A 15,845-nucleotide genomic window follows, 5' to 3' on the forward strand; every position below is an offset into this window, starting at 1 on the left:
CACAAAAGACGCATCAACCTGTCGTGCAACCTCAGAGCAAACCAGCTGCTCTAGATGTCTGCTGGAAGACGTATCCTGCACAACTATATCCCCATGCTCACTGTCGAGCATAGAAAGGAATGACTGCATAATCGCTGACATCTCAGTCTCATCTGCAATCATCCACTGCAAACATGACCACTCAATCTGCTGTGACTCGCTAGAGCTCTCATGCTCTAACTCCTTATACATAGACTCTTGCACAACGTCCTCCTATCGTGACTCACTAGAGCAAGACCGCTCTACCTGTCTATCCTGCATAGAAGTATCTCGCACAACTGACTCTCTGCTTTGCTCAGTCACTAGCAAAGCATGCATGTTTGACTCTGTCACCTCTCTATGTGACTGCTCAAGTCGTGCCCCAACTGTGTGCACAACGAGCTCACTACTCTGCACTCCATGCAAAGCATCCTGCAACCCACAAGCAAAAGAGACTCGCCTGCTCTCTCGCTGTCTACTTGGCTGCATGATCACAGAGACAACACCGTCTCTCGCGTGATCCACATGCAATGGGTAACCTGTACCACTCCTGGCACCTCTCGCAATCACTAGCGAACCCAAATGCATCACAAAATCTCGCTCTCGTAGCAAAATCTGACATCCACAATCTCTAAGCTGACCAATCGAGATCAAACTCACTGTCAAATCTGGTACATAGCGCACATGTCGTAACAAGTAAGATGCACCACTCGGTAATGACAGTCTCACATCTCTTGCACCTGCTATCGCATGCACCGATCCATCGGTCAAACGTACACTGCCAAGCATCCCGCTAGAATAGCTACAAAACCATGCACGATGCGGCGTGACATGAAACATAGCATGTGCGTCTAGCAACCACTGTGAAGGGAGTGCACTATCCACATGTATAGCATCTCGTGCATAGCTCGAGGTAAAAGTGACATCCCCGTCACTAGTATACTCCGACACTACATGTGCCTCAACTGTCAAAGCAACTGAGTCCATGGCATCACTACATACATCTCTGAGATTGCCATGTCTCCTACGATGTCGCATACGATGAAAACAACGCCGTCTAACGTGTCCAGAATGACCACAATACCAACATGTCACATGTCAGCGTGCTCGTGAATGTACATGTCTCACACGAGTCTGTGATGACTCAGATCTATCATACATATCATGTAATCTGCACCAAAGTGCTCTCGAAGTAGTCTCATACATAACAAGAGCATATACAGATTCCGCAAGGTGCAAAGAGAGCATAGATAGTGCCATCTCCTCTAGCTCCTGCCACTGATCGTCAGACATGTTTGAACTCCTGGGAAAATTTCGCCAGAGTTTCGACGCACAATGGCTATCAACACAAAATAACCATTGTCCTGCAAGCTCAATACAATGAGCAATCAATGCGCATCAAACTACACTCAACATACATGCATAAGCTCTGCAAAACTATGGCAAACAATGCTCAAGATCACAAGACTCTCCCACCCGAGAGCAAACCACTGTCTCAAGCAAAGAAAGATACACAACTCCTCACTCTTGCGAGAGTGGATACAAAAAACACAAAACTGTGTCCAAACTGACAAAACCTGTCAAAGTGAGAGTAAACACTCGATCACAAACTATGGCGAGAATCTGGGAAAAATCCGACAGAATTTCCCCTGAAAACTGAGCAAAAAACTCAAGTACAATCTCTACCATAAACCATAACACTACTCAATGCCAATGAGTAGAAATGCCAAAATGGCTCCACATTTTTACATACAATGGCAATCCGCACTCAACGTACATCAACGGAGTGACCGCGCATAAGCAAGCGCCAAAAGATTTGCAATCCGGAAACTTATTCAATGTGAAAACAATGCTCTCAAGAGAGCTCACCGGCACTTGAAAGTGCTCGCCAAAATGCATGTATGATGGGCATCAACCATGCGCCATAACCATATGCAAACCATTCGCAAAGACCATGAATCCAAGCACAAAATCACTGCCAAAGTATCCTGTGAAAACCAGTGAAAAAAGCTCCACCTGTGTGCTCCAAAAACCTGCGTCTCTCAAGAGACCGCTTCGGTGGTGTGTAAACGCCTCCATACTTCGTTGCCCAAGTCTACCAAAACACCCTCAAACCACAAGCTTAACACAAGCTGCAATTGCATCTTCAGCTCAGAATTTATACACTCAACTTCAAGCATCTCCCGTGCTTCCAAAAGTGCATCAAACTCGCACACAATGTGACAACAGAAAATCTGGAATTCTTGTATACAGTCAGTCTGAGCTGAATATCAGCAAAACGGTGAGGAATTTGCAAAAAGTTTCTTCTGCAAAGTTGTAGACCATGTCGAAACGGATGGGAGCTAAATTGACAGAATTCTCAGATCTGCATTCTAAAAGGAGAAAAACGAATCTGAAAACAGTGCTACTGCGCACACAGCTTTAGAGCAGCACCTTCACTTACACACAATCTTCCACACTCCTTTTTGAGCTTCCACAAGAGCATACATCACTCTCAACTGAGCTCACAAGCTCCCATTGCATTCTCACAAAGCTTCCAAGCTTTCTTAATCTCTCTACCGTCGAGAGCGAGCGAGCTATCGCCTCGAAGCTCTCAAAGCCGTCGTGCTCTCCGCGGTCACCATAGCTCTGATACCAATTGAAGGGGATCGGGGAGCACCACAGACGGAGAGTGAGAGAGAGAGAAGGAGACACGACACACAATGTGGGTGGGGAGACTCAAAGAGTGAGCAGCCCCCTATACACTTATGCTATGTATAAGGTATACAAGTCAGTGGGCGCCCAGACTCTGGGCGGCCGGGCAAGGCACAGGCACCTATACCCCAACACTTTCTTTTCTTGTCCTTTCTTGACAAAACCATGAGGTTGCATTACATACACTTCCTCAAATAAGTCAACATTCAAGAAAGTAGTTATACTGTCCAATTGATGTATTAGAGCATACATTAAGCATCTAAAACACCTATAGATTATGTAATTGCATTTGCAAAGTTTTCCACACACATCATCAGAATTGATCTTGTATAGCCCATGAGCCAACAACCCATATAGTCATAGACTTAATAAAATGACAAAAAAGTTACTTCTTCATTTTCTTCCTCTTTTCTATCAGTTCAGGGACCTAGAGACATTAACAAGGTGGCTAGTGGGATCTAGCCTTAGTCCCTGAATGTCTCCAACTGCATGTTATGCTGGTGGGTTTCATCTGACATCAAAACCGCTCTTCCGAGGGTCCTGCTAGCTTACTCGTTTTCTCATGCTTATCTACTATAGGACGACCATTCTCCTGGATCATTTCATCTATAGTCATATCCAAATCATAGACACCTTCCTCCAACTTGCTTGCATTCATAGGTGTCTTGACATCTCTAGAGACACGCCTCTAAGTGGATTTGACCACGAGATTGTTGACAATCACCGCCTCAGGGAAATCTCTAGCATAGTGTCCAATTTTGCAACATTTGTAGCATGCGTTGGGAAATGAGGCAAACATCAGTTCTTGTTGAAAGGCACCAAACCATCCCATCTTGAGATCCAAATATTTGTAAATGGGCTTACTCATGCTTCACAATATGCACACCTTTTCATCCATACCCGATTTAACCTGCCTGTAGCCTTGGTATGAGAAACACATGGCCCATAATAGATGCAATGGATTACACATGATCACAGAGCCAAAGAGGAAAACTGTGGCTTCCAAGCATTGCGTATGCAAAATTAGAGGCCTCCAAAATACCTCCTCTAATAACAAGATCCTGAACAGTTTCCTCAGAGGCACACACTTCCACATAGAATCCTTTGTCTATTGCTGTGAAAGGTCTTATTGCATTTTTGCTATTGAGCACAATTGACGCACACACCCATAAGCCTTGGGTCATCATTCAACGACCCATAAAGTAAAGTACCACCGAATGAGCACATCACGCCTCCAAGCTCTATAATGCTAACTCTGGACTAAAGTCAGCAATTCATCACATATCCATCCAAATCCTTATTCTAATTGGACATGATAATCCCGTGCAGAATTTCGTTAGTCAAAGTGTGTACTTCAAAAGAAGACGGCTTCAAAGCTTTCCGAAAGAGTAAACTTTTAAAGAAAACTCACATACTACTAACTCTAAATTTGGGGGGCGATTTGACTTAGTTCTAACATCCTACACCAAAGAGGTGAAGTGCGTTTAGGCGAAAGGGCACTCTGCCTACTAAGCATCCTCAGGAGGACTTGCTACCTCTTTGACCCGTTCTGTGGCCAGTCCACTTTGAACCCCTAACCTTTGGGGGGACTGTTTGACTTAGTTCTAGTGTCCTAAACCAAAGGGTCAAAGTGCATTTCAACGAAAGGGTAGTAACTTTTGTGTCTTTTACCCTTCCGCCTACTAAGCATAGTCAAGAGGGTTGACTACCTCTTGGACCCATTCTGTGGCCGACTAATCTGCTTCGAACCCCCCCTCCCCCACTTTCTCTCAAGGCCTCCCTCACCTGTCCACCATTGTGTCCTCCCCTGCTTCATTCCCTCTATGGGTGGCTTCCCAAACCTTTGCGGACGTCGTGAAGCTGTACTTGTGTGCAAATGATCAACGAGCATGTAAGCGAACAAATGAAACAACGCTACACACACACACACACACACACACACACACACACACACACACACACACACAGAGCTTGGTTGTGAGGTGGCATTGACTAATGCCAAAACAACTCCACTTTTGGGGTGGCACTCCCTCCTTGCCCAAGCTGCAAATCCTCTGGACAATCACCAAAAAGTTGACGCATCTCGATTTTGAACCAATATGCAACAAGCACATCGTTACTGCATGAGCTGCAAAAGCAAAAACTAAGCATTCAGACTGCACGTCCAAGGCAAAAGTGTTGGGGAGTAAAACCAATGTGGCATGCAACTATGTGTTTGAAAGATCGGAGGGGTTTTTCGGGCCCACCATCGACCCTGGTGCCCTCAACAGCTTGGAGGCTCAAGAGCTGCGTGCACATTTCAACACAAAATGCACAGGGACGGACAATCTCACAAACCCGCTGAGAATATAGGGCTGTGCTAACCAACAGGCCACCCACGCCCCATTGATATTCTCTAGCAAGTTTCGTGTATCATAGGGCTAGCTGTTATCGGCAGTGTGAATGTGATAGTGGAAACCAACGGACGTTCCTTTAAAAGGTCCTTTTGTAACTGGACAAGTGCACCTTCCGGCAGGCGCAGCCCCCTTGTGTCCAGACAGTGAAGACGCATTCCTTGCTGAAGACGCGCAAAGAATCGATTAAGGCTTGAAATCGAGCAAGAACATTTTTTAACCTAAATGGGACAAATGCACACGTAGGGGAGAGCTGATCACCCATCAATGGAGAGTCCAGTCTTCGGAAGTGTGATTCTATGCCCATGTGCGTAAACAGAGTATTCATGCTGAATTGCGTCCTTTTCCATGATGACTGACATGGGCAGCTTGCCTCATGGCAGCCACCTTAGCTGTTGCTGGCAATCCCATGTCAGTCATTTCATCAAATCTGGCAGATTGCAATATGCCCTCACGCTCTTTTTTGAAATGTCTGCACATGACTCTCCACAGCCCAACCCTCCTACTTTCGTTGCCTTAATTAAGGCTTGCACCAAACTGAAAGACCTTGACAGTGGCATTCGCATCCATGCACATGCTAGTAAAGTGGGTTTCACTCAAACCAACAAGTTTGTCGGGAGTGCTCTCATCGACATGTATGCAAAATGTGGCTCACTTCCAACAGCACATCAAGTTTTCGACAATCTTCTGGTTCAGGATGATGTTGTTTTGTGGACGACGCTGATTGCTGGCAATATTGAAAACGGTCTTCACGATGAAGCACTTGTGTGCTTTGAGCGAATGTGTTCGGAGGGCATCTCCCCAAATGCTACTACATATGTTTGCTGCTTGAAAGCCTGTGGCAATGTTGGATCTGTGGTTAAAGGTCAAGGAATTCATGTGGAGATTGCACGACAGGGGATTTTCGAGATAGAGCAGGCTGTTGGGAACGCCTTGGTCAATATGTACGCCAAGTGTGGTTTACTCAAGAAGGCACATGAAGTGCTCATGAAGCTTCCAGTTCGAGATGTGATCTCTTGGACTGCACTCATGGTTGGGTATGTTGAGCGTGGGGATAACAAAGAATCACTCTTGTGTTTTGAACAAATGCGGCTTGAGGGTATCGCTCCTAATCATGTAACCTTTGCCTGCAGCATAAAAGCCTGCACATGCTCAAGGGACATAGAGAAAGGTCAAGAATTACATGCTGAAATTGAAAGACAAAATTTATGTTTCAGTAAGAGTGGGTTGGGGGCGAGTTTGGTCAGTATGTATGCCAAGTGGGGCTTGTTTACCCAAGCATGGCAAGTGTTTGATAAGCTTTCTGCCCATGATGTAGAGGCCTGGAATGCTTTAATTACAGGGTACATGGAACATGACCATAGTAAGCAGGCAATTAAGTGTTTTCAAAGCATGCTTGATGAAGGTATCCAGCCTACTCCTGTCACTTATGTGTACACCTTGAGAGCCTGTGGCAGCTTAGGCGATATACGAGGAGGCCAGGAACTACATGCAGAAATTGAACGCAAGGAGCTGCTTGCTGAAGACATAGTCCTCGGCAACACTCTAGTCGACATGTATGCCAAAAGTGGGAGACTTGTTCTGGCACGCGAAGTGTTCTCTGAGCTTTCTACTAGGGATTCAATTGTTTGGACTGCTTTGATTGAAGGATATGTCAAGCATGAGTATGAGGATAAGGCTCTCAAGTGCTTTGAACAAATGCAACGCGAAGGTGTTTCCCCAAATGCTGTCACATTTGCATGCACCTTGAAGGCTTGCGGGAACTTACGAGCTATCAACAAAGGCCAAGCCCTACATGCCAATATTGAAAAATTGGGACTTTTGATAAAGGAGCTTGTGATTTGGAATGCTTTGATCCACATGTATTTGAAATGTGGTTTGATCGCTTCAGCTCTATCACTGTTTCACAAGCTTCTGGTCAAAGATGTGGTTTCATGGACTGCATTGGTTGCAGGATACACGGAGAATGGATTTGGAGAGCAAGCACTTGGCTGCATTGAACAAATGCAGATTGAAGGGATCCATCTGAATGTTGCCACTTTTTCTTGTGGATTCAAAGCTTGCAGCATTGCAGCAGAGATAAATAAAGGTCGTCAAATGCATGCGGTGATGGAAATACAAGGGTTACTAGAGAAAGACAGCACTGTTGGAAATACCTTGGTTGACATGTATGTCAAGTTAGGACTGCTTGAGGATGCAAAGAAAGCATTTGACACTGTAACTCATAGGGATGCTGTGTCATGGGCTACTCTAATGACGGGATACACCGCGCATGGTCAGGGTGAACAAATGCTTGATTGTTATGATAGGTTGCGAAATGAGGGTGTCTCTTTGGATCCTGTTATCTATGTCAGCTGCTTGAAACTTTATGGGAGAGTAGGAAGCACATTAAAAGGGCAAGAGATACATGCTGAAGTTGAAAGACTGGGGTTGCTTGAAACAGATCCAAATATTGGCAGCACCTTAGTTGATATGTATGCGAGACGAGGCTTGCTTGAGTTTTCACGGGAAGTTTTTAACAAGGTTCCATTAAGAAATGTGGTGGTATGGAATGCATTGATTGCTGGTTATGCTAGACAACGGCATGCTAAAGAGGCATTCAAGTGCTTCGAATCAATGGAGCTTGAGGGCATCTCTCCGACTATTGTGACTCTCGTTTGCCTTCTCAAAGCCTGTGGCACCATTGGGGTTAGCGACAAGGGGCAGGATTTGCATGGTGAGATTGAGCGGCAAGGCTTCATGGGAAGTAACATTGTGGCCTGTAGTAGTGTTGTTGATATGTACGCAAAGTGCGGCTTTCTTGAAAAAGCACAGCAAGTTTGTGCTAAGCTCGCTTGTCAGCATGCAGCTATTTGGAATACGGCTATTACAGCATTCGTCACGCACAAGCATTATGCTGAAGCTCTCGAGTGCTTTGAGCATATGCAGCTTCAAGGTGTCTTCCCTGATGCAATCACATATATTTGCAGTTTGAAAGTATGTGGTGTTCTTGGAGCCTCGGAAAAAGGTCAAAAAATACACACACAAATTGAGCGACAAGGGATGCTGGGGAATAAAACTGTTGGGGCTGCAGTGGTGAATATGTATGCAAAGTGTAATATGCTGGTTGAAGCCCACCATGTGGTTGACAGGCTTTTACTTAAGGATGTAGTCTCCTGGACTGCTCTAATGGCAGGATATGCCCAGCTTGGTGAGCGGAAAACTGTTTTTGCTGTGCTTCATTCCATGCTCAGAGAGGGTGTAAAGCCAGATTCTGTTACCTTCAATGTAGTCCTTGGTGCATGCAGCCAGGCATGTTTAACGAACTTATACTGGACTTTTTTTGAAGCAATCACCAAGGATTATGGCTTTCCTCTCGCAAGTCATGATCAATTCTCTTCTATGGTCGATGTTTTGGGCCGCATAGGCCATCTAGATGATGCAATTGAGATTGTCAGAAAAATGCCATTCCATCATAATATGTTATGTTTTTCCATTTGGATGCCTGCAAAAATTGAGGAAATGTTATGTTTGGAGCTCACTCCTTCGAGAGCGTATTATATATGGCGTAGAGTTATATGATAGCTCACCTAATTAGATATTTTGTCTTGTGCAGGTGCGTGCTATGCGAGAGGGAGAACACGATGGAGGAATTGACCGAATTTCAGGAGGTTAGTACATTCTTCTTCTTGTATTTATGTTGCTTGATTTACTAATTGTGAGTAGAGAAAAAGACAGGAGGACAAGTCTTTCATGGGCTATGGTGACTTATATTGTTGCAGGAAAAGTCTAAAGCTAACTTGAATATGTAGCACACATTGTTATGTAGCTCCAGCAAAAGGTGGTCTCAAGATGAGATAATGTTAAGATTCTTGTCCCGTTAGTTACTGAGGTAAGATTGACTGAGGTGTGTAGAATAAAATTCTGTTTTTTTATTTATGGAACAACATTAGTATGTCCTAACGATTTTAGAAAAATCTGAATTGAGGAGAATCTTCAGTAGATGCCGACGAAGCTGTTGGGGAAAAATCCAAGAGAAAACACATGAGGGGAGCGAAGGCAGAGGCTTCAGACAAGGCAGAGAGCAGTTGAGGAAAGACGACTATGCGCACCAAAAAATCTTCGGTGAGGTGGTTACTTCAACTTGATGGAAATTTTGCATGCGTTTATCCGAGTTTGATTCTCTTTAGGAGTGTTGGGGATTGTTAGGCTGGCGCCTACACACAAGTTAGCCGAGGCCTCAATCGGGATCTACAAAGGTTCCGTGCAATAAAACCACGAACCTACCAGTATGTCTTAAGTTAGCAAACATTAGTATTGAGGAGATATCCCAGTTGGAGAAAAGTCAAAGGTTTGTTCTGTTGGGTCTGATGTAGGTTTGCAAAAATGCAAACTTGTAGTCTCTCATACTAGGTATAGGAATTCTAGTCCAAATTCAAATAGACTTCTTGTTAGATATAGACCACCTATGCTATTTCTGTCTATGTGTTGTCATCCTTATTTCTATCTTGTCGCATTCTTTTAAATACAAGTGAATGATAGATGGGTCTTTTTAACTTCTTCATATCATTATCTGCAACTTTTGACTTTATGAGCCACTTTTTGGCATAAGCATTTAAACCTATCAATTTGTTATTGGCTTTCTAAAAGGAGTGTTAGAGAAGTGTTGGGTTAGGCATACTTTCAATGTTTTTAGTGATGATTGAAACTTACCTTAACTGTTATTTTGGTTTTAAAGTACCAATGGATATTTTTATTTCACCTTTCATTTCACTTCCTCACATGGTTGGACTTGTCTTGCATTCTATTCTTTTTCACTTTGCATAATTCTAGTAAGTTCTATACATACATACATACACACACACACACAATATAAATAAGTAAATACATAATATATGTTAATGAGTTCTTTTTAGTATATATGTAAATTTATTTATCTATTTACACATACACACACACAAACACATATTAATGAGCAAACCATGGTAAAGAGAAGAAAAACCGATATAATGATGTCAAAAAATCTTACAAATTTCAAAAAATTTGCTAATATTTCTGGTTTGCTTCTTTGAGAGGACAACACTCGATCGTTTAATAAAAGAGACATTCTTGAATACTGTTTACCTTATATAATTTCAATTAAACTCAACCTAATGATTTTATCACTTTCTTAATGTTTTAAAAAGCCATCATGACTCTTTCAATTGTTAAAAACACTAATAGTTTGCAACAACTATTGGTATAGTTCATGTCTTTTTGGACTACATAAGGAGTCTTTAGTGAAGCGTTGGTTTTTTGGTGCAATTGTGGACCATTAGATAAAGCTCAACGATTAGTGTCATTTTTTAATATTTTTTCTAGGTTTTTGTGAAAGGTGTTGACATTTGTGTACCTCTCTTCTCAAAGAGGGTTATTGAAAATTGGGTCTCACAATCTTTTTGGTCCTCTTTCACCTTTTTTTTTTCAATTTGCTATACTGTTTCCAAGTGGTTTTTCTAACATTATTTTTATGTTTTTGAAATATATTGTAGTCTAAGAAGTTTATTGATTCATGTTTTTCAAAAAAAGATAATATTTCATTGTGATAACAAATGTTTTAAATATTAGTCTCTTTTTTGTTTCTCACAAAAAAAACATTTATTATTAACTGTTCTTATAGCCTTATGTAGGCCATAGTGAACTTTCACTTTGTTTCTTATGGATTTATGCAAGCATTCATAGATATTCACAAATTCAATGTTTGTGATTCAAGTGTCACTCCTTTGTCAGAGAGATATACTCGATGTTACTATGGGGAACTCCCTTGCTCCTCTGTACCTCTCTTGCTTGCCCTTGCTCAACTCTTGACTCTCCCTCTCTAACTTGCACTCCATGCTCGCTTCCATGCCTCTCTAGAAGCTTACTCAATCATTGACATGTCAATTAACTCTCCACCCAACCAATCTAACCTCCCCTTGGAAGTAATCATGGCTCCACTTCCCATAGGACTTGGCCCTCGCGAATTTCACCCCCTTTGTAAATCATCCCTTCACTTGAGCCTTGGGCCTTGACGTCTCTTGCCCAACATGCCTAATCCTTTACGAGCTTCTTTGTGGACGACCAGCCTTTGATCGACTCGGTTGGGCGAAATCCGATGTCATATAACATTCTCTCCCTCTTCAACAAGATCATTGTCCTCAATGAGTAATGCATGGAATATTTGACGAAGAAAGTTCTCTCATTCTGAAGTAGCATCAGTAAGTAGATCTTTCTCGACAACTAGAAATTCTTGGAGGATAAGGTTCATCAACCATTTTCCTTTCCCATCGAGTATCTTGTGTAGACTATGGTCATACTTCGTTGATTTTTGTAAAAGAACAATTCCATAATCTATAGAAAAAAAATCTTTTCAATTTACTAACATGAAACATTGGATGAACTTGACGCTATGGAGGTAACTCTAGTGAATAGATTATATTGCTAAGATTTTTTATAGTTTCCCAAGGACCACAATACCTTGTAGAAAGCTTGTGATAATTTTCTATCAACAAGGAAGTAGATGAATAGGAGAAATGCTCTTTCTCCTTCGTCAAAGGTCCTAAATGATCTCTTATGGTTTGCAGAACTTTTAGCTGTATTACTTGCTTGTTGTTGAATCTTGCTCCTGGCTAAAATTAGTATGTCTTGCTTCTTGGCAAGAAAGCTTCCCGCAATAGGAAAACTTGTCTAAGAACCTAAAGTTTTTGGAGTTAGAGGGATCATACCATAATTCATTTCAAATGGTGTAAATCTCATAGCTTGATGTTGTTGACTATTATACACAAATACTAGCAGAAAAGATATGTATCCTTGAGAGACCCCTCCTCGGGGATCTATGTACCAAATATACAATTTTCACTTTTATACAATTTTCAATATACATCAGAGTTGCGAAAGCGTTTGCATAGGGAGGAGCTCTCAGCGCCCGACCAAGCATAGAGTTTAGGTCATGAGCTGGACTGCATCCAAAGGTACTTAGCGGCTAGTGCTACCTCTGAATGGATGTTATGAATGAAAGTGTACTCAAGAGAAATATAACATTGTGGAGGGTGAATACATGTGTACACTGCATTACGGAGGCGGAGAGAGAGAGAGAGAGAGAGAGAGAGAGAGAGAGAGAGAGAGAGAGAGAGAGAGAGAGAGAGAGAGAGAGAATATAGTGAAGAATGAAATAAAGTGCCCAGAGATGTGAGAGAATGTCCGCTCTACTACGGATAGAGAGAATTTCACTTTGCCGGGAGCGAGCTAGAACACCTCCAACCTACGTGAACCAGACATAAGGTGACACTGCTTCGCCTCCCTCCATGAACCCGAGCTCTGAAAGGATCCCAAGTACCAGTAGGTAATACGGTATCAACACTACCCATACCAGTTGAGGTGCCACGCCTCTTCGATGCCCAACACCGGGTGTTTAGGAAAAGCTACAGCAAAATCCTCGATGCGTTAGCCGTGTGGGTCATTCAACCCCCGACGCACTAACCATGTAGATAAGCCTAACAAAAAAGAAGAAGACCTAAGCAACACCTCTGATCCAACAAAGCCCTAGGTCGACGACCCTTTAGTCTAACGCTAAGCGATATAGACGATCCTAGTCTTGTCGTGAGGCTGCCATGAGAAACATAACACGTGAATCTAATCACAATAGCACTTTCCATATGCACAAACTATCTTTTCCAAGCAGTTAGATTGTACAGGGTCTCCACCCTTACACGTTTATCATAAACCATCTAGATCCCTTCATGATCTAATCTTAAAAACATCAACCATAATCCAACCATGGTGAGTGCTCTACCCGACTCGGGTGAGGCACAACCAATCATGCATAACTACTTTAGAACATAACATGGCTGCAAAAATTTCGGCAGCATAACCATATCAAAAAAAAAAAAAACCATGAGCCACACCGGCTTCCACCATAAAATCACAACCATAATCCATGAGAGAATCTCAGCTCTTAACCACAATCACATTCACAATGAACCAATTCCCACACTTGAAGTTTGACATATCTCCTGCAGTCAATCGGAGTCCATACACATATGATCTTTAAGACATGAGTCTTTCATGCATAAAAAGAGTCCGATTAGCAATTAATTATGATATAAAAATCCAATTTTAACAAACATCCAACCATGCAAAGTTGATGCATCACATTTGCACTTCACCTCTCTAGCACGTAGAGCCAGTTTTGACATAGAAAGTTGAAAAGCAATCATAATCGTGCACATGAGACATCCACATCAATCCATAAGATTTCATACATCATATGATAACATTCCATCACCATAAACATGATGCATAATAGCTCCGACCTTTAGGTCAACCATAAACTATAACTTCACGCATATGCAAAAAACAACTTTTTGATATTTTCGGGAGCATGCATAACATGTAAATGAAAGTATTTGACCTCAAACCAATGCATGAAGCTCAGTTCTATAATATAGAGTAACACTCTATCATATCACTTTACCCATATGATACTTACACAACAAACGGTGACCTAAAAAGAAAACCACTTTAATCATATTTGCCTATGCGGTTTGGGTTGTCTAACCATATATCCTCACATAAGTTTATGGGCATCTAATAATTGAAATCTACTCACCAAAACAAACCATAAATCATACATAAATAGATTAGTTAGCTCACGACGTCATATGAAACTCCCCCTTGGTAGTACCTCTATACGCGTAGGTAAAACCGGTTATGGAGTGATTAATAACTCACATTCCCGAGGGGATAATTGAAACCTAAATACATCTCTCATTAAGTTTTATCAAGATTTTCAATTGGTTAAGTGGGTTTGCCTATCCGGTAAATCTATATAGTGGTTCTCCAAGGAGCATGGAGCCAAAAAATTTTGCTGTGCAATGGGGAGCAAGCTGTTTTTTAACCATATCTCTTAGCTCGTACGTGATTTTCACATGCCAGAGAAAATGTTCTAAATGATGTGTTTTATCTATGGTATAAAGGGCTCGGACTGATTCATAATGGTTTGTGAGTTATGACCAAAACAGTGTTCCTACCGCTTCTATGACGTGAAACGAAAAGCGCTTTTCATGCACGCACATGATCATAAACGCATCATGTGCATATTTCAGCGTGTTAAACATGATGAAATGATCATGGGACAACTTTCATACGTACTTGGTTAATCCATACATACACTCGTATACCAAAAAACAATCACAAAGAGGGTGACTACTCAAAAAAACGACATAGAGAGAGAGATGATGATGTGTATGGAGTTGAGAGTTTAGAATTGATTAGGGACTGTCGAAAGGCTTTTTGCTTTGCCGCAAGAGAGCGATGATGAGAGCTACGTAGAGGTATTCACCACAAGAGATTCCGGAGAGCGCGTACACAGTGAATCGAGAGAGGAGATAGTAAGCAAGTAGAGAGAGAATATCCTTCTTCTTCTTCTTCCCGTATACGAGAGAGAAGATCTTATGGAGATGGTGATGAAGAGTTTGCACCACTCCGTATAATAGATACATATAGCTTTGCGGTAGTAGAGGCAACAGACGACATTGAAAACTAAGGTGTCTATGTCAATTTATAGCTTTTTCAACTGTCCAGAGTGTGTCCCAAGCTACAAGTAGCGCTAGTTTCACAGTTAGGAATAGCTCCAGGTTTTTTGGGACTTTCCTAAAAATATACCTTTGCTTTTGGTGGTCAACTCTCCCACTTACCATTCAATTTTTACGGTAAAATTGACCAATTGAACAATATCTGGACAACTAATGGAACCTTAGCTAAACTATGTCGCACCGTAATGTCCCGATATAATTATGAATTTTTCGTACTGCCCCGACGTATTTACGGTAACAATTTTTATAAAAATAATTCCCGTAAAAATCTTGTTTGGTCCCGTTTTTGCTATGGGTGATCATTTTTAAATTTGACGGAGAAAAATTAATATTTTTATGTTTAGGTCATCCTAAAACACACATTACTTTTCAAAAAAGTTGAAAAGCACGAAAAACTAAAATTAGCGTAAAAATGATTTTTTTTTCTAAAATTGAACCACAGGTTTCCCTTGTCCACTAAAATAAGAAAGCGGACTTGCTTTTCACCAAAAAGCACTAAAAATCATAAAAAGCTAAAAATAGCGTGAAAAACACTCAAAAAATATATTTTTACAAAATTGAACCATAGCTTCTCCGCAACACGTAGATTAAAGGTCCGACCTTGCTTTTTGCAAAAAAGCACCTAAAAGCATAAAAAACATGAAAAAACTAAAAATAATAGATTTTTTCAAAACTGAACCAAACATCTGTCTAGCCTACCGGAACATGGAATTGACATTGCTTTTTACTTTAGAACCTTTCAATACTGTTTATCAAACATCTTAAATCAAAATTTGACAAAATAGATATTGAAAGCTAAGTTTCTTATTTTTAAAAGAGACCCTCTTTTCACATTTGAAAAACTCACATGAAATCTGGATAATTTAGTCTCATTACATCATCACATTCCCAAATGGCATCTTCTTGAGGATACATTGATCATTTAACAAAGGTGTTCAATAATGGTCCGAATACGTAGAGGCTTAGTTCTACTCTGAAGTATCACTTCGGGATATACTTCAAAAGTTCCATCGATAGATGTAGATAATAGAGAATCATCAAAAATGTGTTGCAAATCAAGTACATACTTCTTGAGTAGGCTGACGTAAAAAACATCATGCACTTTTATGTGTGGTGGTAACAAGAGTCTGTAAGCTTGATTATTAATCCT

At 41.4% G+C, this 15,845-nt stretch overlaps 1 pseudogene across 1 annotated transcript; it reads left to right on the top strand.

Moving 5' to 3' along the window:
• The first annotated feature begins 5,201 nt into the window (after window positions 1-5,201).
• LOC147465007 (pentatricopeptide repeat-containing protein At2g39620-like) lies at window positions 5,202-9,631 on the top strand (annotated as a pseudogene). The gene is made up of 4 exons (XR_015188781.1): window positions 5,202-8,396; window positions 8,701-8,759; window positions 9,076-9,209; window positions 9,275-9,631. The product of XR_015188781.1 is annotated as a pentatricopeptide repeat-containing protein At2g39620-like (transcript).
• The last annotated feature ends 6,214 nt before the right edge of the window (window positions 9,632-15,845 follow it).

The sequence above is a fragment of the Adiantum capillus-veneris genome, chromosome 1 (genome assembly GCF_014529385.1).
Source record: "Adiantum capillus-veneris isolate H3 chromosome 1, ASM1452938v2, whole genome shotgun sequence".
NCBI classification, from domain to species: domain Eukaryota; kingdom Viridiplantae; phylum Streptophyta; class Polypodiopsida; order Polypodiales; family Pteridaceae; genus Adiantum; species Adiantum capillus-veneris.